Source organism: Passer domesticus, chromosome Z (genome assembly GCF_036417665.1).
Source record: "Passer domesticus isolate bPasDom1 chromosome Z, bPasDom1.hap1, whole genome shotgun sequence".
Taxonomy (NCBI): domain Eukaryota; kingdom Metazoa; phylum Chordata; class Aves; order Passeriformes; family Passeridae; genus Passer; species Passer domesticus.
The window spans coordinates 53,119,605-53,141,580 of record NC_087512.1 but is presented as its reverse complement, the minus strand read 5'-3'; the positions used below and the strand labels follow the sequence as shown (position 1 = coordinate 53,141,580).

The 21,976-nt window shown below is 37.5% G+C and overlaps 1 protein-coding gene across 2 annotated transcripts in view; it reads left to right on the top strand.

Annotated features, from left to right (window-relative positions):
* The window catches only part of CAMK4 (calcium/calmodulin dependent protein kinase IV), a 140,903-nt gene that overhangs the window by 7,446 nt on the left and 111,481 nt on the right, over positions 1–21,976 (top strand). The gene's annotated exons all lie outside the window — the stretch shown is intronic.

The following is a 21,976-nucleotide window of genomic DNA, read 5'->3' as shown; positions in this document are numbered from 1 at the left end:
TCATGTATGTGTTCCTCTCCATACCTTTCCCCACAATAATTTTTCCTTCTTGCAAATATTCATATTTTCCTCTCAGTTGAGATGATTATGAACACACCAATATGTTTACTTATTTTCAGTCTTTTGATCTTTAAAGCATATCCATGTCTACCAGGTTCACTGCCTTTGGGTACTGATACTGCATCTTTATATAGTCAACTTAGTGTGATTTCATTAATGAGACAACCCTGATTGCACAACAGACTTTAACAGAATGGAATCCAATTAAAAAAATTGAAAAAATGTCTTATTTTTATCTTTTTGTATTGAGGTGACAGGCAGGGACAGTCAACCAGATCAGCTGTCACTGGTATTATCTTTAAGTACTTCTGAAATAATGTTCATATTGATTTTCTCTAAATAGACCTTGTTAACAGAGTCACTAACAGTGCCAAAGGATGTGGCATGTGATTTTATTTTATACTTAGCTGTAAAAAAATTAAACACACCATGTTGAAATGATTGGACTTCTGTACCCTTCTGTGGAAGGCTGGACATAAATTGTGCAGTTTTCACTTGATAATAAGATCTTAAGCTATTATGTTTTTTGGTGATTAATTGTTTGACTTTTATTCAAACTTGAGGACATATCTCTTTCAGATTCTCTCTAAATACAGGACAGTGTTTGCTGTTTTCTGACACATTAGGTGTCCTGCACCAGCCTAAAGTTGAGGATCAACAAGAGTATTTTAAGAACATGCTTTGGACCAGAAAAAAATTAAATGCCTTTGACACAGTTTGATTGTTTTATATTAATGTGGTGTTATTACACAATTTTAGATTTTTGCTGAGAAAATTGATGTTTTGGTAAGGCTCTCTCCCTGAGAGAGTCTGCCATGGATGAGTACAGATTTTTTTTTAAAATCTATTTTTTTAACCTCTTGACATATTTTCTAGTTTAATGAACCACCATTCTGATCTCATGTACAGTGCCTTACAGATTTTTGGGTTTTTGTCTTCCTGATGGAAGATGTGTTTGTCAGCTTCCTGTGTTGTTCAATAATGATTTGTTAAAACTAAATGCAACACATACTGAGATCTCCAATATCATTACCATAAGCTATGCTTTGAGAGCTGTAGGATACGTGTACATGAATGTTTTTAGCTGTCTGCTTTGAGTGATCCTTCTCTCTGCACTCTCTTCAAGCCCTCATGATTTTCTGGCTGACTAGCTTAGTAAAATCAAAAAGGAAAGGGCTGAAAGCTGATTTTGTAATGGGAAACAACACTTTAAGGTGTAAGTACTGATGACCCCTTAGGAAATGACTGATGACATAGTTTAATGATTTTTGGCTTCAAGTGATCAGAGGAAGAAACCTAATAAACCCTTCTCCCTCTCACTTGTCTGTTTTTTTCTGGGGGTTCTTTGCAGCCTTTGCAATGGAAGCTGCAAATGCTTGTGGAGCACACTGTTCACTGGTCTGCTAGCTAACTGTCAGAGGATTAACTTGAGCTGAAAGAGGAAGGCAAATTCTAGTCTTAAAAAATGCTACTAGAACAACGAGTAACTATTAATATTGGAGCAACACATATGACACTGAAAAGGCAATAATAAATTAATTTTGTTTGGTGCAGGGAAGAGGAAGACTGGTATCTTATTCTCCCTTCACAGCATTTTAATTCAAGAATGTCTTAACTGTAAACAAGAATAGAATTTAGTAGTTAAAATTAGCAACTGATGAATTCTAAGTAAGATAAGTAATCAATTCCAAATGGGGTTAATATGTAGTGGAAAATCTGCAATGAAAGAGACCCTAAAATTCATGAGCAGGATTTTTTTCTCTGTCTCCTAGGAGTGAAACACATTTCCATCTCTGTATTACCTCAATAATAAATATGTGCATAAATTATTTTTTGAATTTAAATTAAAATCCCATCTCTCTTAATAATTTATATTATAAGTATTTAAAATAGGTGGAACAGGAATAAAACCAAGTGCAAAAGGCAGTTTTATTCATTACTATAAAAGTTGTTCAGAGAATCTATTTGATCGGCAGTAGCATAAAGAGAATATTCTTGGCAGAGAATCATTAATTGCAAATGACCAAAAAACCCTTGGTCACCTTCTCCTTAGCACAATGGTATCATTTTGCCATTTGAATAGTCAGATTGTCTAGTTATAGTACACTAGCTCATGTTAATGTACAATGATTTCAAATGGTTTGATCCATACTAGGCTATTTTTATTGTTCTACACTTGTGTAGTAGCAAAAAACCCCAAAATATTTTAACCTCTTCACATTCTTCAGAAAAGATGAAATGTCATTTGTGATGGAAAAATCATATTAGATGTATTTCCCTTGCAAATTACTGTCTAAATTAGGACTGGTGAAATTTATTCTTCACATAAACAGCCCTCCAAATCTTACTTTCTTTCTCTTGTCAGTCTCTAGTCTGTGAACTGGTTATGTTTGCTATTTGTGAATTAACACAATAAATACACACCAGATAGCATGTTTAAGTTATTTGCCATGGTGTTTCTTATGAACCATGTGTCTTAACTGTATCAAATACCTAGTAATACCATTTTACTGTGTTTTGCTGTAAGTCAGAGCTAAGATAGAATAATAATGAGTAACAAGATGTGTTAGTCACCCACAATGGCATGTGGCCATTAGCAGACCATATGTAGTTCTTTAGAGCCATACCTGTTAAAGCTTGTTTTATCCACATATTCTTATCTTTGCAATAGTTAATTGCCATATTTGAGGACTCTGGAATTTTCATCCCTTGATAAATTTCAATATTTTGGCATTTCTCTTTGTTTTGAGTAAGAATGAGTAATTGCAGTGCTTATGCATTGTGGATCAGGGACAGTTTCACATCATGGAATTATTCAATAATTTTGAATTAAAATTTACAAATATTTTCACATTTTGTGTTTTGTGTTCATTAAAGACATTCTTCACTCAAAGTAACTGGATTACAAGTATGAAGTAAGTTAATATCTTGCGTGATAGTGCCTTGTGAAAATTCTGTTTCAGGTCCCTCTTAACTGTTTTTGTCTTCTGTCTTTGGTTCTTGCTTGGACTATGTTCTACAAGCAACACCAAAAGTGGTGCAGCATTCATGTGGTTTATTTCCCTGCTGGAACATAGAGAGGTTACAGAAGCTCTGTATTGCCTCCAGTTACAAAATTCTCACAGTTTTCTAATAAGAACAATAAACATCATTGAATGGGATGACGTGGGATCACATTTGCCTTTTTTACAACTGCTGTCTTGGCGGCTTACAGCTGTCTGGTTGTTTGTTGCTCAAATGTTTTCCATTTTCTTTCTGTGTTTGCAATTGATGAGATTTTGTAGTCGTGTTCTTGTTATTTGTCTGTACTTCATGAACGTGCAGTTAATACAGCTAAATTTTATCCTTTTTCTCTTGATTCTACTCCCCAGGTAAGTAAGTACAGGATTTCTCTTTCTGTTATTATAGTTCTCTGATGCACTTCCAATACCTCCCCACCTTTATCATCAGCAAACTGAATCAACATACTCCAAAGTTGATGCCAAAGGATATAATTCAAATATTAAATAAGATGTAGAACTAACCAAAAGCGTAGTGCTCAAACATGCGAGATAAAAGCAAAAGCACTGAAGTAATGTGCAATGTGTTTCTGGTAAGTTTTGAGGAAGGTTAGAGGCAAAGGCAAAGAGACAGAGAAACAAAATCCTAAAAGCAAATGGCTAATAAAATTATTCCCCTCTATACTATTATTCCCCTCCAACTGAAACTGAAACAAATCAAAATTCTTGCAATATTGCCCATACCAAGGATGAATATCTTTTATTTTCCTCTGGTGATTCCTAGCTCCTTTAGCTAAGGGAGTCTATTCTCACCTTCGCTCTCCCCAGCTCCCAGTGCTTTCTCTAGAAAGAGAAAACACTCAAATGCGCTCTCAATCATCTTTACACAAAGCAGAAAAAATAATCTCCATGTATTTAATGGGCACAACTTCAGAAGCTGCAAAATTGGTCATTCTACACCTGTCTTCTTGAGGCCAAGTAATATAATTGGTGTGCTAGTCAGGAAGCTGACAGAAATTTTGATGTTTCAGTAGATTAGGTTTTAATATGCAATAGGTATAATCCTCCTCTTCTCTTTGAAATGAGGATTAAGTGTGTATAAATTTATTGACTCCTGAATGTGGAAGGACTCATCTCTAGTAAATCTGTCAAACAGAATATTTTTGCATGGCATTTGAAAATTATGTGGGTCTGGAACCTAATAGGTCCTAATTTTTTATCCATCCAGCCTAGTAGTTGCAGTTATGAAAAGTGACAGCAACATGGACATAAAATGTCAATGCCTTCCTTTGTATTATGAAAAATCTCTTTTAAATTTACTTGTAAACATTTCATCTGAAAATATATTGTGGAGGAATTTGGTTTCTGTACTCCCAGGTAGTTGGTTATGGTAGTTCTTCAACAGAGGACCACATCTATGAGTTAGAATAATTCACTTAAATTTAAGGACTCCTTACATGCAAGGGAGAAAAGAACCACCTTGACCATGGTTTTTAATTTAGAAGAAAGTCTGTAACCATCTGTACTTCTGCAACAGCCTTTTAATTATGATCAAGACAGACAAGAATTGTGCCTAAAATTGGTATGTGATAGTTTTGCAGAAGAGACTGTACGACATGGCTGCCCATGTTACCAGGAGCTGTCTCGATGACTCAGGAGAGTTCTCAGTTATCTTCAGAATAACTGCATTGATTTTCAGTGTCCTCTTGTTGGCAGCAGTAAGTTCAATATTGATCTGTTGACACCACCAAAGGATCACCCAGATTCTCCTAGTCACATTCTTATCTCAAATTGAAATCAAAATGTCTTTGGGGGCCAATGTACTCTCCTACATCCTTAATGACTGGCTAGTGGAAAATGTACCTAAACTTCAGTTGTTGCTCTCAGAGATGGGTATGCAGTGCACTGGGTATGTGTGTTTTAGTGTTTAAAGGAAAATTAAATTTGCCTTCCAGAAAGAATCAACTCTAATGATACCATGAATGTGCTCTTCGATTTTGCTTGTGAAGACATCATGTTTGGAAACATTCAGTATTTGTTTCCAGAACTTTCAGCCATTTCAACCATTCATGATTAATGCATACATACATCTATGTTTGCAATACAATTTAAATGAACTGGTCATCCTAAGTGATTTGAGTCTTTATAGTGTAAGAATGGTGGTGCTGGGTCAGATCAAAAGCCTGTTAGGGCTGATATCTTGTCTCCCATCAGTAGTGAGAAGCATATGCCTGGAAGAGGAGGTGTAAGAACATCTATCCTTTGATGCTTGCTCGGAGCAGCCCCTCAGCCTCCAGAAATCTGAAGCTAAATCTGAACCTTCAGCTCTGTTCTTCATAACAGAATAGTCATGTAAATTTGCATGCAGTGCTTGAGAGGTAACACAAAATCACAGAATGGGTGGACTTGGCAGAGACTTATTAAGATCATCCAGTCCAACCTCCCTGCTTAATAAAGTTTAGAGAAGGTTTCCCAGCAGTGTGTCCAGCAGAGCTTTGAATACATGGAGATAAACCAGGGGAGACATTCACCCAGTGAAATTATACATGGGCTAATACTTAATACCTCTTAACAGTTGTTGGGGTTTGGGTTGTCTTTTTTTCCCCCCTTAGTTAAGGGCTTGATTTGTGTAATTTTTGACTATAAATCAAGATGTCCTTGGTTGTGGCAATAAGACAATTATTTTGTTTAATATAGGAAATTAGGATTGCATGGAATATTTATAATTTAGTATTTATTTACAGGGAATTTTCTCTGCCGTTTAATACCCCGTAACTGAATCTCAGTACATACCTGTTGCAGCTGGGCACAGACTTATGGAGAATTGGATTATAAAAAATTCCCAACCAGCTATTTTCATTCTCATTTCTCATCTCAGCTCCCTGGGTAGCAGACACCAGCTCTGGTCAGTTAGACTTATTGATAACCCCTCTGCACCGTGAAAACGAAAGTTTTTTTCCTTCTCTGTTCTGTATGTCGTAACCAACTACTAATACATGAGTGCTTTCTGCAGTTTCTTCAAGTACCTGTTTTGAGGAACCCTGTCAAGTAACTTCTGAAAACCCAAGTATCAAAATCAATTAAACCTACTTTATATTCAAAACCTTGCTGAATCTTTCAGAGAAGTTCTGTGGTTTTAACACACAGCTTCTCTTCACAGAAGCCACATGAATTCTTCCCCAGGCTCATATATGTATCCATATATCCACAGTTCATAGTACTAGAGCTTTAAATTACTTCTGCCATATAGAGAAACAGTACAGTCCTTCAGTTCCCTCTGATTAACATTTTTTAAAATTGTTGTCACATTTGTTCTGTTTCACTCTAAAATGGCTAAGTCAGTGTTGTACAAGAGTTTAGATATCACTTTTATTTAAGCTATCTCATCTATGAGTACAAGTTAATCAATTAACTGGCTCTCATCCACTGCCCATAATGTGCTATTTTCATTTATCTGTTTTTCCCATGTTTTTTGCCTCTACACTCTCTCTATTTATGTGAGCTTTGAAGACCTTTTCTTTTTTTGTGTCTATCTTCTGAGTAGAGCAAGATTCTAACATTGGAAAACATCAGATTTACCATAGGCTGTTCAGTAGACACAAAATCTTTACAGAATTAAAATTTTATAATAATGTTGCAGCCCCTTTTCTATGTATTGTGGCCATTCTGTGCTTACTGAAGAGATCACCTTCAACACAGAATGTTTTTCATTTGGTGACAAATGGGTAAGATGTTACTCTCCTGTCATTTGATACAAATGCCCATTAACAGTAGATCTTAGAGAAGAGTGAAGCTGCAGAAGCTGCTGCTCATCCTTGCAAGGTTTTATCCTACACTTTACTTTTACTATGCCTTAGCACAGTTTGGGTAAGGTGAAGGTCTTCACATATTTTCACTATTTTTTATGTTTGACAACATGGTGTTAGCCCCTTTACGTCCAGCAAAAGAGAACTATCCATGACTAAATATAAACAAAAATTTTGTTAAATTATTTTAAATGCCCATGCAGTGCCAGATCAGTTCATTTTTCTCTTTGATGAATTGTGCAATGGACAGATCATTTTGTGAACCTGAGGGATAGAAGTTGAGTTCCAGCCTAATAGGCAGATAGAGAAAATTTACTTTGTGTTATAGGCATAGTTTTTGGTATAGAAATTGTGAATGAATGTTATGAGTCTTGCATCAAATTGGTGTTTTTCAGTGCTGCTGGAATATATTTATGTAACTTTTTTTTTTTTATAGCTTGTAAGAGCTATAAACATATGGCTGGAATAGGCTGGAAAATGTATTGTCCTAATTGGATAGTGAAATATGTGCCTAAATGACTGCCTGACAAAGCTATGTAAGGGTGTTTCAATATCTACTAATCAATAATCTGCATGATGGCTCCTTGGCTGGTTAGTCCTTTCTCTCAGCTTCCATTGTCTCTGCATTCATCTGTGACCTTAGATTACAGCATCAGTTTTGTTGTAAGAAAACTCCATTTTGTTTAACTGCTAGGAGGAGAACATTTGACTAAAACTAATCACGCTTATCATTGTCCCTGAAGCAATAACATGCTGTTGTGAATGGTCTATAATTCATGTAGATGCCGTGAATTCAAATGAGTGCACACACATGTAGGTGCAACCTTAGATGGATGGGAAGGTAAGTGGTAAGCTTTTAATGTGTAGTGATTTTTGTAATTCCTTTTGATGTCAGGTGAATGGGAACCACCAAAGAGGGTGCACTGATGGAGATGAAATGAGTGGTAGGTATTTAGAAGCCTAATGTAACCCTTTTTTTTTTGGAAGTGTTTGTTCCATCTTCTATCAGTGATGGACAACACATTATTCCGAATTTATGTTAAAAAATCTCTCCAAAGATGGTTGAAAGCTGTTGGTCATAATAGTTCTTGAGGCCTAATAGAGATGATAAAATGCCTGCATCAAATAATGGAATTATTTGGGGTGGAAAAAAGCCTCAATATGATTCACCCATAAACCTAATACTGTAACATTCACCACCAAATCATGACTTCAAGAAATGTGTCTCAATGTCTTTGTGTGGGAACTCAGTACATCACTCCAGATGTCCAGAGCTACCGAGACAACCCTTGGGGGGCTTGGAGGTCCTGGAATGTTGCCAAAAGTGCCTGGTGGCTTGACTTTGATCCTTCTAAAGAAGTGACACTTGAGTATGAGGAGATGAGAGAATTTCAAGTTTGAATGGTGAGGGGATGATATTCACTGGGTGAAACATAGATTTTAATGCACTGTACAGGGGGGTTTTGTATGTTGTACAGGGGGGTTTGGAATCCTGTACATGGGGGTCAGGATGCCCAAGATGGAGGGATTTGGGCATGCCCTGTTCTTCTTCTTTCTTCTCCTTGGCATCCATGTTCAGGATGATGTTGGCACGTGTGGATTGGTTCATGGTGAAGGTGCACTTGCTAACAAGGATGAAAAGTATTGGGAATTGAAGGTAAATATCTTATATGTAGTTTTCACTATAAAAGAGACAACCGCCCCGTGGGCAGGAGAGAGTGCCCTTGGCTGTCTTGCTGATCAGACCTTGGCTGGGCAGACAGAAAAACTTTTTAGATAAGAAATAATAAACACAACTTAAGACCAAAAACTCAAGAGTCCAGACTCCTTCTCCAAAGCGCGGCCTGCCCAGAACCACCTTTTCCTATGTTGGGGCAGAGACAAGTAACAAGCCGACCCCGACATCTTTGAAACACTGTGTTGCTGACCATTTTCCCTTGGATTTTGGGGAATTCATTCTGCTTCATATCTCTGTCTTCCAGCTCAGGGGGCCAGGTAGCCCAAGGGTAACTCATCTGGCGTGCTGCCAGTGCTCTTGGCCACAGGGGCACTGTGGCTGCACAGGTTTCTTCTGCACCTCATCAGGTGAAGAAGTCTGAAGGTGTGTCAAGCTCCAGCAGCTGTGTAGAGCAGCCTTTCTCTTCTGTGCTTCCCCACACCTGAGATGCTCCAAGCATCCAAAATTTGGAGGCACTGTCAGCACCCCAGCTGGTGGTGTCCTTTCCCACAGAGGTGCTCAGAAGCGATATGTTGAATCTGCTCTTTCTTTCATGCTGACTCCACATCTTTTATTCTCAAATGGTCAAACTTCTGCCAACAGCTGCCGTCCATTATGGCTCGCAAATACCTAGTGTGGCTACAGATTGCTTGTCATTTCTCACTTTCTCCAGCTAAACTCTTTTTGTGTATCTTCTTGGGGTTACCCTTCTAATAATATGAGAGGATAAAACTCTTCCTTTCTTCCTCTGTTGCCGCATTGTGTTTCTCTGATAGTAGAAAGAGGAAAGCTAAGTGAGAATATTCTTCCTTGCTTTTAGTTTTTCACAGAAAATGCAGAAGACTGTTATCTCTGATTTGGCCATTTCCACAGCCTTGTTTTGTGTTAGAAACTTCTGGTGCTGGGAAGTAACAATGTTTAACCTGATCCCTCAGTCATTCAAAAATGAACATTTTCATGGACTCTGAAAGTGTTATTCATCTCAAATGAACTGGCCTCAAAAAATTGAAGGGAAGACTGGAGAATGAAATGAGCACTATGATGCACAGAAACTGTTGATTTATTGTGGAGTGTCAGACTTCATTTAGGGCTCTGCCTTGAACTGGGAATCCTATGAGAATTTGCCCTGCTGTGTTGAGATAGAGATATGTCATCCTGTCAGTGATTTCCATTCAAACTCCAATACAAAATACATGCTTGAGCATGCCTTTCTTTCATAACATTCTCATGTGCCAGACTCTCTACTGAAGTAGTTTAAACTACCTTGAAAGATAAAACGAAGTATGAAAATTTCAGTTGGCCATGAAGACTTTTGCCTCTGGGTTTCACAGGATTAGACTCTGACAGGTTGGGATGACTAATGGGATGGGTGTTCACTGATTTTACACCAGCACCACCCCCAACTTTCCCTATTTCCAATTATATAAATACTGAAATCAGTATTTTCTGACTTTCAAGTCTGAAAATCTGCAGAGAAGTCGGTGTTCTTTCATCGCCATACAGGGTGCTTTTCAGCTTAGACTGCCATTACAGTCATTATGAAACAAAGCTGATTTGTTTTCCACTTAAAGTATATTTAAAATAAAACCTGATTTCTTCAAAAATGACAAAAGGGAATTTTTCACTGTAGAGCATTTTTTTTTGCTAACATTTAAGAAATTTTGCCCATAATAGGATGAGCAAATCTCGGTACACAGCAGAAATAATGGAAAATGTGCTTTCATATAACATAAATTTCCCTAAAATTTCATAAATTCAGCTTTAAAAACTGTCTGCAGCCTGGGTTTTTTACTTCAGTGACTGATGGTGAGAAAGGAATTGTTAGTTATAAAGCTGTTTTCAATTCATTTGAGTGATTGCTTGGGTAGGCACAGTTATTCTTGTTAAATGCAGATACTTAAGTAGAAGTCAGAGTACTTGGAAAACAAACTGCATCTGCCTGCTGCTCTGCAGTAAATTCTTTGCTCACCACTTCTGCAAGTAAGAATTTTGTTGTATCATCTGCATGCTTAAATGATGGTGAATGATTCAGGAATAGTGATGCTTCTTCCTGTGTAGTGGTTCTATTGTTCTCTTCCTTCTACTTAGCAGATTTCTTGTAGAGGAATATTGTTTGTTTCTGCTGCTCAACACCAAGAAAGTACATGGGGAGCCTGAATAGTGATGGTGAAAGGTGTTTGGAGATTTGTCAGGCACTGTTTTTGTCTGGTTCCCCTGTCTGTTCCCTTCAGCTATGGGCTCAGGAGCCCTGGGTCACTGAGGAAACAGGGATCTCAGTAGAAGGTGTTTCTGCCCCTTCTCAGGTGTGCTGTCTGTGTCCTTGCAGCAGTTCTGGCTCCGTCATGCAGCCTGCACTCACAACCAAAAGAGAGTGGGTGATGGGTGTCTCTTCCACTTGGAACCTCATCCAGGATGATGTTGTTCCTCACCTCTTGGGAATGATTGTGCTGGAAATGAGAATATACCATGGCAAGTGGTACATACCATTGCAAACTCACTTTTCATTAATATTCTGAAAGGCACTTCTGAGTTTCAATCATTTTAGTTTTACTGAGACTGAAGTAGTTGCAGCACTAAAATTTCAGTAGTGCCAAGGATGAAAGATTCCTATGCTTTACTTAAAAAGCTTCACCAGGTGACTGTTAATGAATTAGTCAGTGGAGAGTTTCTGTGGTCTACTGATGTTTTGCTTAGGGAGGCAAAGAGAGAGGCTGTCATTGCCTCTGTCAGCACCGTTCTGTGGGTCTGATTGCAGATTGCCTGAGAACTTCATACACACGCATGCACTAAGAGACATCAACTTTTAATGTTGCATGTAACATCTAATTAGTTTTCACTACAAATAATTACTTTGATCAGCAAAGGCTGGGCCTTCTTCAAGGCTCTTGAGTAAATTGGGAGATTTAAAAGCAATGAAAGTCCTGGTGTAGCCATACTGGTAGAAAAGCAGCAGCTTCAGGTAGAATGATGGAAGGCAAATCTTTTATGATGAAGGATAACAGGTTTGGGTTTTTTTCTGCTTATACATTAATTGTAATTTGTAATTACATTAATTTGAATAATTCCTTTTGAGGGAAACCTCAACATGCATATGGGCATGCTCTGTGATAAAATATTTGAAGTCCAGTACATCAGGGGTGGTTCATGCTATTGTTAATGTTGTTGTTAATGTGATTGTTTAAGATCTTATGGCTTAAAGAACTATTTAATGCTGTACTTAGGTGTGGTTATCCTTCCTGTAGTACTTCAGGCCCATATGATTGGGCTACCCTACCATCTTAGGGTAGCTTTCAGTGTGAGACAGTGTTCATATATAGGTTTTATACCAAAACCTGCAAGTTTTTAAATGTAGCTCTGAAATATGTAGTCCGTTTCTCTCTGCTGCTTTTTATGCAATTATTTGGATTTCTTCCTTGAAGTTGTGCTCCATTGTTGGAAGAATTTCCAGATGTTTCCATGGGGTACTTGCTTTGTGATTGCTGTCTCTAAGGTGGTGTTTGCATGTACTCAGATCTTTATGACATTGTCTCTTAACTCTTTAGCAGTATTTTCTAGGAGTCACCAATGTATATTTATAGATACTTATGAGCAAAAGCCGGAGTAATAAACTACATCCTCAGACATGCATACAGGTCTGTTTAAGGCAGGGGTTTTGCAGAAAGAAGAAAAAGCATTTGGATTTCATCAAATGAAAATCATGACTGACTGCTTGAAGTTATGTTTTCTTGCATATAATTGAGAATCATGATTTTTGCTAGTGTGTTGAATTCTTCTGTGCTGTGACTCCCATAGCTCACCAATCTTCTTTTACAAAAGCTTATAGTGTGACCACTATAAGCTCTGTTCTTTGAAAACACAAATGACCCGTCTCTTCATCTTGAGGGAGTAAATACTTTCTTTCTGCTTTATACTGAAGTCTTCAATTTTCAGAATTATTTCAGACATCATTATTAAACTATATCCATCAGTCTTCTTTGCTACCCTTACCAAATGCTTCCATGAAAAGCAGCAAAAGCCCATTGCTCTATGCTGGAAAGACTAAAAAATACAATTTCTAAAGAATGGAAAGTAATTGAGAGCACTCCAGCGTGCCAGGACCAGTTCAAAGTACATTAGCATAGAGCATATGTAACAGTGATCTGCAGGAAATTGTAGAGACAAAGGTAAATATATATATTTATGTGTATTTTTATGGAATAACAGAGGATGTGTTCAGTTGTCTCCCGACTTGCCAAGATTCACCTCCATGTTGAATAGGTCATGGGGATGTAGAAAGGCTTTATTGTATGAATTGACTTCATCTGGAGATTCCCTGAGGGAGGTATTTGTTTCTTCTAAGTTAGCTGAGAAGGGGGTCTTTCTGACTAGTTATTTAAATTGTCCAAATCTGTTTTAATTCCTCTCAATTGTGCTCTCAAGCATACATTCCCACATTTGGAGTGTCTGCATTGCAAAAACCCACTTATTTTTACTTGCTAAAGCAATCATGATTTTTACTTGCTAAAGCAATCATGACCTGTCTATTAATGACCTCTTATGGTAATCCATGAAAGCACGGAGCAGCATCAAACACAGCAGCATACACAGGACTGTTGACACATCTGTCCATTTGAATAAATTGCAACTAATTTTAACTCTCAGTTAATTTATGACTGTTATTTCAATGTGTTTTACCCAATGCTTCACTGACCCTGTAATGTTTTGTCCTAGACTGTCTCCCTAATAGGTCTGAGAAGGGTGTGTGAGACAATGTCATAAGCTGCATGGGGGTGAAAGTGTTTGGCATCTGCTGCCTCCACTTGTAATGAGTCCTGTTACAGGGGAGGACAAAAATATGTTTGATAACGAATTGCTCTTGAAAAATGAAACTTTTTTGCCAGTCATGTCGTCATTCTCTGGTGCTGACAGATACTTTTCGTAAGGGTTTTTTTTGCCCCTGGTATTTCACCAATGCTCATAATGTGTTTTCCTTTAGAGACAGTGGCAGTTTGGCTTTCTTATAATTTTTTTCACCTTCTAATAGTTTCTCACTCATTTACCCTGAGTTAAAAACCAGCCACTTGTGGTTTTGAAATGTCTTCAGATCATGCTTTTAATATTCTGAAATAGAACTAATGAAGGCAAGCAATTTTGGTAACATGTAATTTATCTCTCCCCAGTGTTAAGCTGTTACAAAGCTGTTAAATTCTTCTGCTCACTGGAAAAACTGACCCTTTAGTGGAAGACAGGGATTAAACTTGCAGAGGTTTTATGACTTTATGATTTTATGACAGGAGATTTTATGAGGTTTTTTTTCACCTCTGGACCAAGTAACTGGTTAACAATGCTCCTGGTCTTTCTTGTAACTCTCCCTTGCCTTTGACCCTTCATATTTGGCCTTGTTTTTCAGAGATGTCCTGTGCAAGCCTTTTTTTTTTTCCTTTTACAATCATCATTAGTGATGTGAAAATTTTGTTTTGGAAAGGTGGGGTGTCTTTTTCTTTGTTGTTTTGATTGGGATTTTTTTCTGTTCTGTATTTTTCTCATTGTGGTTGAGGGAAAATCCAGTTTGCTATGTTGGTCCTTTATTATACTTACCTCTCCTTAGTTACCTGTTACACCCTGTACCCTATGACTACATAACTGTTTCCTATGATTTTTCAAAACCATTCAAATTCAGTGATGAACAAATGTATATTATAGAAAACTGTTCTGGTTTTTTCTACGTTGCTTTCCTTTTTTATTTCATTTATTTGCATTTCTCTTCATTGAAGCCATATCCTTAACCTCTTGTACAGCGTTTACCTCTGAAACATTGCATGTACTAGTATTTAAGTCAAATAGCACATATACATAGCTGCCAAAGTTTTTGTACTGAATTATATGTGACATTGCTCATATTTATTATTTTCAAGAGATACTGAGGAACAGAAATAAAGCCATTCCCATGGAATATTGAAAAGGGGTTTTTTTAGTGATATACCAATCAGTACCTCTCTTTGAAGCTGGAAAATTGATTTTCTATAAATTGGCCTTCCAAACAGAGCTGTCAACTGCAAATAAAGTAAATATTAGCTACCTAGGTAAATGTAGTCATTGTCAGTTAAATTGGATTGTACATTAGTATTTACATGGGATGTCAAGTGAAGAGTTACAGTGGGCTTTTTCCAAGCAGAAGAAATGGACACTTTGTGGATGTATTTACTCATAAATAGCAGAATACACGATTCACATATGTTGAGATTTCCCCCATTTCTGAGAAGTCTGTTAGTAATTATTCTAAGTATCTTGTATACCTACACTCATTCATATGAATTTTCCAAATTTATTCAGGGAATTAATTTCCATAAAAAGAAATTTATATTATATAGCAACTGTATTGAAACATGAGAAAATCAAACACATTGTCAGTATCTTTTGCATAGAGCATGCTGTCAGTTTTGTTCAGACTTAGCAGCCTTATGTTTCTTTTCCATGAGATACTGGATGCAGTTGTATTCCTTCTGTGAACAAGGAGATGCAGAGAGGTAATATGTTTTTGGGCTTGCTAAGAAGATAAATCCTTGAGTAGTACTTTTCATTTCGCAGGGAAGAATTCCAGGTCCTGTGAGATGTCACAAATTCTTAATAATTCATATAACCAGCTGTGCCTGTTTCAGCTGTGAAAGGCAAGAAAACCCAAGGGTGAAATGGTGCTATTATCTACATCTGATAGCCACAAAACACTTTGGAAGAAAATCTAAAAACCTCAAAATCTGAGCAGTTACAGCATTAGTTACATTAAAATGTTACATTTTCCCAGATGCTCCAGAGTACTACATTTTTTGATCCTTATAAAACTGATAGTGCTTTTGTTTGTAATTCTGATCTAAAAAATAATTTAACTTACCATTTATCTAGCTAAAAATCTGTCCATTTCAAGATTTGGGAGTATTTTTTAGGTAGACACCTTAATCCAGCTCCACAGGAGATCTCACATTACAAGAGCCAAGTTCACACTTTCAGTATGAGACACAACTGTACCATTGGTGTTTTAAAAGAACTGCTGAACCCTTCTATGATACCAACTTTTACTTCCAGAAATAACTGCTGACTGAGTAGGTCATAATATAAACATCATTTTTACTTATATTGTGTAGGTGCAAACTGTCTGAATCTGTTTTCAAACTGTGACCTCAGAGGACCCTTACTGTTTATTTTCAGTTGCAGTTTCATAAACTGGTATGGTGTCTTTCAAGGTACTTTCTCTCAAACTTTATAGGTTTATGTCCTTTTACTCAAGAAATTACTTCTTTAGTTAGGAATGCAAGAAAGTATATGATGTCACCAATGACTAGCTGAGGAAGTTGCCTTCTTCTCTTCCCTATTATCTGGTCTGTGTTGGCCATTGCTATGATGGAGATGTCACAGGTGTGGAGTAAAGGGGAAGGTATAATGTACAGTGAAAAACACAGAGACATGTTTATAAACACAGATTAGACTTTTCACAAAAAGTAGTTTTATAGAAGAATAGCATCAAGATGAGATGCACATTTTTAACATTTCAAGAGAATAGACAGTGAAGTGAAAGAGCTCATTCATTCAGATTGTAAATAAAAACTTGAGAGTAGTCACCAGGTGTCTGTCCAGTCTGTTGACATGAAGAGCACACAACTGCACAATCAAGATTACGTTAGTAGATTTATGTGGACATATTCTTAAAAACATTAATATTTATCTTGAACAGTTTGAAATATGTCACTTGAAGATACAAAATTTTCTGATATTACAACAGCCCACTCAGTGAGGGTCAATCTTAACTGTGAGAAGGAGACATATAGTATTTTAATATTTAAGTACACAGAAGGACAAATAGACATGGTTGACAAAGTACAGACAGCAAATACATGATGCTGTGAAAGTAAAATGTCTGCTCTCAGAATACATTTCTTTCTTTGACCTGTTACACTGAACATATTTTTAGTTGGATTGTAGCTGTCCTCAGCTGATTCTTTCTTCACAATTCTTGAAATGCTGACTGAGGTCCTAAAAATGCATGGCAAGAATAACCCCCAAATGGCAAAAGATTAATTAGGAATATGCTTAGAGCCTGAGGCCATTCACATTCGTGCTGTCCAAGTTGTCCAGTTTTACTTTCAAAGAAACGTTGTACTTAAACTTAAAAGGGATGGATTATGGGACTCTTTGGGGCTCTGAATGTTACAGTGATGCCAAGAAAATATTGTAGAAAATGCATCTCTTCCCTTTTTTCTGATCTGTTATATGGCACTCATGGAATTAAGCTTTGGAGCAGACTCAAAAATATTTCTGTATTCCAATATTTTTTTCTGTTTTCATTTAAAACCCATTTTATTTATTAGACATTTATATAAGTGTACTTACCTGCACTAAATTTGCAACAAAAGAAAAATCAGACTGATCTTGTAGTTGTGAAAATTACTGGCTTGTTGTGAACCAATACTCTTCACTTGAGGAAATCACACTTGAATTATACCTGAAGGCTGTACTGCCATTCAGTGGGACATTGACAGGCTGAAGAATGAGCCAGAGATAAATCTAATAAAGCTGAACAAGGGCAAGTGCATGGTCCTGCGCCTAGGGAGATATAATGCCCAGTAGCAGCACAGGCTGGGAGCTCACCCACTGGAGAGCAGCTCTTCTGGATAGGACATTGGTGTGCTGGTGGGTGACAAGTTGACCATGAGCTGGTCATGTGTGCCCTGGGGGCCAGTAGAGACAGTGGTATCCTGGGATGCATTGGGAAGGGTGTGGTCAGCAGGTCAGGGAGGTGATTCTACTCCCCTTCTTGCCCTAGTGAGGCATGTCTGGGGTACTGTGTTCATTTCTGCTTTCCACAGTTGAAGAAAGATAAGGAGCTACTGAAGAGGGTCCAGTGGAGGCCACAGAGATGATGAGGGGTCTGGGACATCTCTCTTATGAGGAGAGATGGGATCTGGGTCTGTTTATTCTAGAGAAGACTGAGAGGGAATCTCACTAATGCAAATAAATAGCTCCAAGGTGGGTGCCAGGAGGATGGTGCCAGACTCCCTTCAGTGGTGCTCAGTGACAGGACAAGGAGCAATGGCCATAAACTAAAACACAAGAAATTCCATCTCAGCTTGAGGAAGAACTTCTTCACATTGAGGATAGCAGAGCACTGGAAGAGCTGCCCAGGGAGAGTGTGGAGTCTCCCCCTCTGAAGACATTCAAAATCCACCTGGGGCCATTCCTTTGTCGCCTGCTCCAGGTGACTATACCTTGGTAGGGGGTTGGACAAGATGATCTCCAGAGATCCCTTTAAACCCTAACTATTCTGTGATTCTGTCAAATTATGGAGATTTGGGGGAATTTAAATCACAAAATAAGCTCACATTTTAGAGTGAAAGGCTTTGCAGATAGGAGGATAGTATAAAAATAGAAATTTGTAAGAAAAGCAGTCAAAAAGATGTGGTTCTGCTCTGAAAAGCAATACTGTGAATAGCATTGTATAGACAGATAAAAAGATCTTTTTGCATTTTGTTAAGCCCTGGATTGAATCTCTGATTTTTATAAAAGAGAATTTATTTCTTCCTGCTCCTTCTATTAGTGCTTGACCAACAATAATAATTCTTCAGTCTTAACTGAAGACTCAACTTCTGAAGGCTGAAAAGAGCTAGAAAAATGAAGTCAGTCATATAGCTCTTACAGGTAAAATCAAGCATGTGTTTAAAAGTTGTAAGAGGTCATGGTCACATAAAACAGTTCAGCAGAGGATATTCAGATAAAACAGCTCACTCTCCCTTCTGTTCAGTCTTGCATTGCAGAGATGTGTAAAAATCTGCCGCCATTTCTGAGTCCGTAGAAGAAACAAAATGTCCAACGTCAGCAACTGGATTCCTTGAGTAAAATGAAACTTTGTAGGATACCTTGCACAATTGCCTGCTGTTGTGCACTTAATCTTAGTCTGTAAGGCACTGTAATTATTGATGAAATTAAGTGAATTAGGCCTGCCTTTCCAAACAGTATCTTGCAGTGCAAGTATTTGCATTTTACTGGGGGCAGATGCAGCTCAATTGTGCACAATTCCTGCATATCACAGTACCGCTGAAGTTGCAAAAGTAGTCATAGGATCAGGCAGGGAAGTTGGTAGATCCCAGGCCTCTGCTGTGGATAAAGTACCTTCAAGTAACATAGAGCATACTTTATTCCAGAAGTCAGTTATTTTTGATTTCTAAAGAGTTTTGCAAAGATATCTTTTAAATACATGTCATCTGGAGCTTTTCAGCATGACTTGTGATTCTGCTGACATAAAATTTAACTGTTTGCTTCTATGCATTATTTCTTCTTCTAAAGAAGAAAGGTAATTTCAATGATTTATGAACTAAAATGCAAGATCTTTAAATAGGCAGGAAAATTAAAAAGTCAGAGAATCTGCAGATGTGTTTTCTGACAGCAACTGGCAGAAAGCTGCATGGAGGAGGGGTGGAGGCTTAGTAGCAGTAGAGGTCCAGAAAATGTGTGATATGAAACAGATCAGCATTTACATACCTGTTATTCAGAAACTCTATAATTCCACCAAATTTGGATACGGAATCAAATTCAACTTCTGAGTTTGCCTACGTGTTTCTTATATTAAAAGGAGAATGAGTAAGATATATTGAGAAAGCTTTCCTAATTCAAGTTAGGCAAAATCAGTTTCATCATTTTTAGAAGTGAGGATCCCCTGCATAAAAAGACATGCCAGCAAATTGTATTTGAAGCAACGTGTGAAATTAGTCACTCTTATTTCTACAGCACTGTCTGATTATGTAACACTGTATATACATTTATGTAGCATATCTGTAACAGATGTGTTCTGAACTCCCAAGATGCTTTTCCCAAGGGCACTGTTTGGAGCATAATGACATATGAATATAAACTGAAGAAACAGAGATGGTGAATAATTACACCTCTATACAATCCAGGTCAGTAGCTTGTCTGCAGCATCATTTTGTAAACCAGTTACTATTATTGCCAGAATAAACCAGAATTTTCATTGAAGTTTACATTCCTCACACAGCGACTTCACAAACTTCACTTATATCAACAAGCAAACTTCCTATCCAGAGTCAAATCATGACAACACTACAACACATCGGTCATTTACTGATGTTTGTCCTTTTGCCATCACTACAATGAAATTGTAAAAGCTACAACCATTTTCTTGCTGCAAACAACATTTACCTTCAACAATTTTTTTTTTCATTCAGTGCTATGCAGTGTCATTGAATAACAACAGCAGATTTGAAACAACATCCGGGCAGCCATAAGTAGCGTGTCTGACCTACCAGCTAGGAGGAGAGAGGGCAGAGATCAGTGGTTTCTGTTTGAGGCCGGCTTTCGGCTTGGGGCGACGCCGCTCTCTCCATCAGCCGTGGCGCTGGCCATGGTGCTGAGTGCTGGGAGCCGGGATAGCACGGACCGCAGCGGGAGTGCAGGGTGTGAGAGCTTTACGCTGGAGCAAAAAAAAAGTCATAGATGCTGCTAGAGGAAAAGGAGAAAAGGGACTCGTGTTCTTAGCAGAGAAACTAGGAAATAAAGATTGCTGCATGTTTTATTTTCCTTGTCAGTAAGGATGGCACGGCACTGCTGTGCAGAAGAGTTCAGGAAACTGAGAATGTTCTCAAACTTCTGGGTAATTTGCTTTAATTGAATTTAAACATTTAAACATCAGACTTATTGCAGAATTGCTGCTATGATAATTTCAGCTATGAACTGTGTGGCTAGTTGTGGCTGAAAAATTTGGAATTGGAGGTTATAAGGAGTGGAAGCAAAGGAGGAACTCAATGTCTAGCCTTGTTCTTACTTTTAATTTAAAGTGAGAGAACAATTTTTTTACAGTTTCCTCAAGTTAAATAGTAAAATGGCATACCTAGGCCATTTTTCCCCTTTCAGCCTAGAAACATTTGCCATCCTATATGCTGAGCTGCTCTGTTTATAAATTGCTGGTTTCTTTAGCCATTTGCAATATTGGTGACAATTATGCCAATGATAACCAATCTTTTTTTCCTGCAATAGAACCGAAATTATTTCTACTAGTGTCTTCATCCTCTCAGCCTGAAAAAACTGATTTTAAGACTTATGTTTTGGTATGGTGTACTGCATTTGCAGAAATCCAATCATGTTGCAGCTGAATGTTCTTGATGGAAAAGATGGAGATTTATACATTTTATAAGAACCTCCTCTAGTAGTCTTCTCCATTTTCCATGCCTGCTTCTATGTTCTCACCCATTAATATGTTAACCAACATTAAGTTGGTAGTCAATATTACTTTTTTTATAGCCACCTTTGCAGCCAGTCATATTTGGTGGAAATCCTTACCCTTTTAAGCTACTGCAAGCTGCTTTTTGTCTTGCTAGAAGATGTGCATAATTAAGGCATTCTGCTTATCTTACTTTAGTTTTGGTAATGCAGCTATTAAAAGGTAACTCCCTTATAAGATCAGAACAAAACTTACATCAACAAGCCACAACAAATTACTCACTTTCTTTGGCTGAAGTTTTGTTAATGTTTCTGTACTAGTGAGTTTTAGTTTTCAATCTGTTTAGTACAGCCTGAAGCCAGGAGTCCTTAGGCCCTCTAATGTTACCTCCTGCCAAATCCCTGCAATTAAGCATCATGGACACCTGCAGATTTTGAGTCCTGTATTGAAGGTAGCCTTTCTTTTGTGGCAGGGGAATGATCATATTCCCAAAACCCAGGTGATAGTCTGTATTTCTCTAAGATCCTGACTTGTCACCTATTCAAGCTATCACACTCAAAACATTTCACCAACTTCACCAGTGTTTGAAATGTGAGAATCACAGGTAATAAGATCATATTCTTTCCTCCTGGCTTTCTCTAAGTGATGTTTTTGAGTCCTTGCTGAGGTCAAATAAATGCAGAGTGGGACATTGGAAAGCAGCATTAGAAACTATTTTTACTTATATTAGCTTACTATTTTACATGCACACTTAGCTCACTATACTATTTTGATGAAAACTTAATTCATATTCTGTTGGAAGGATTTCCAAAATGCCACCTACTTCTCCATTGGAGAAATGACTTAACCTTTTGACTTGCAACAGAACATGCGACTATACAAATTGAGTGTGTTTGCTTTCTATGGAAATAATAGACAAAGAGTTTGTCTAGCAAGAAAAGATGCCGGTTATTGTGGTATAAATAACACCAGTTTTTCTGGCGTTCCCTGTATGCATGCTAAATATAATACTAATAAGATTTCCAGGTTTTATCCTTCTTTCCTGATCACATCAGATGTGTATTCTACATAACTTTAAACTCTTCTAAAGGTGGTGGAGGGGGAGGGTCCATTTTTTTTTCTGGCTTTTGTTTGGTTTTTTATGTATGAATTTCTTTCTAGTCACACATTTTTATCTTCTCTTGGCATTTTTCTT